This window comes from Nannospalax galili, unplaced genomic scaffold, assembly GCF_000622305.1.
Source record: "Nannospalax galili isolate Female #2095 unplaced genomic scaffold, S.galili_v1.0 scaffold1082, whole genome shotgun sequence".
NCBI lineage: Eukaryota > Metazoa > Chordata > Mammalia > Rodentia > Spalacidae > Nannospalax > Nannospalax galili.
In genome coordinates, this window is record NW_008348580.1 from 2,056,051 (window position 1) to 2,057,163 (window position 1,113).

The window sequence follows — 1,113 nt, forward strand, 5'->3', positions numbered from 1 at the left end:
GATCAAATTATCCCTTTTTGCAGATGATGTGATATTAAATCTGGGATGCCAAAAATTCCACCAGAAAAATCCTGGAAATTATTAACACATTCAGTAAAGTGGCAGGTTACAAAATTAACTTACAAAAGTCTATAGTCTTTCTATATACCAATAACAAGCAATCAGAGAAAGAGCACATGGAAACACTTGCCTTCACAATAGCTGTAAAAAAAAATAAAATATCTCAGAATAAATGTGACCAAAAACATTAAAGAGCTCTACAATGAAAATTTTAAATCTTTAGAGAAAGAGATTGAAGAAGACATCAGAAGATGGAAGGACCTCCCATGCTCATGGATTGGAAGAAGTAATATTGTGAAAATGACCATCCTACCAAAACTCATATATAGATTCAACGCAATGCCAATCAATATCCCCAGGACATTTTTCACAGAATAGGAAAAAACTATCTTAAGATTCATATGGAAGCACAAAAGACCTCAGATAGCCAAAACAACCCTGAGCATTAAGAGCAAGCACGGGGGGACTACTATACCAGATTTCAAGCTGTATTACACAGCTATAGCCATAAAAACAACATGGTACTGGCACAAAAATAGACCCATAGATTAATTCAAAAAAATTGAAGACTCAAATATGAGTAAATGCAATTTCAGCCACCTGATATATGACAAAGGGGCCAAGAACATTAACTGGAGAAAAGACAACATGTTCAGCAAATGGTGCTGGCAAAACTGGATCTCCACATGTAGAAGAATGAAACTAAACCCCTATCTTTCACTCTGCACAAAAGTCAATTCCAAATGCATCAAGGACCTCAATGTAAAGCCTGAAACTCTGAAACTCTTAGAAGAAAACATTGGGAAAAACCTACAAGATATAGGTGTAGGAAAGGACTTTCTAAACCGGACACCAATAGCCCAGGAAACAAGGGCAAGAATTAACAAGTGGGACCTCATTAAACTAAAAAGCTTCTAAAAAATTCTGTACATCAAAGGAGGCAACCAAGGGACAGAACACCCACAGAATGGGAGAAAATCTTCACCAGTGACACATCCGACTGAGGTTAATAACCAGAATATATAACAAACTCAAAAAACAGAGAACCAAGAC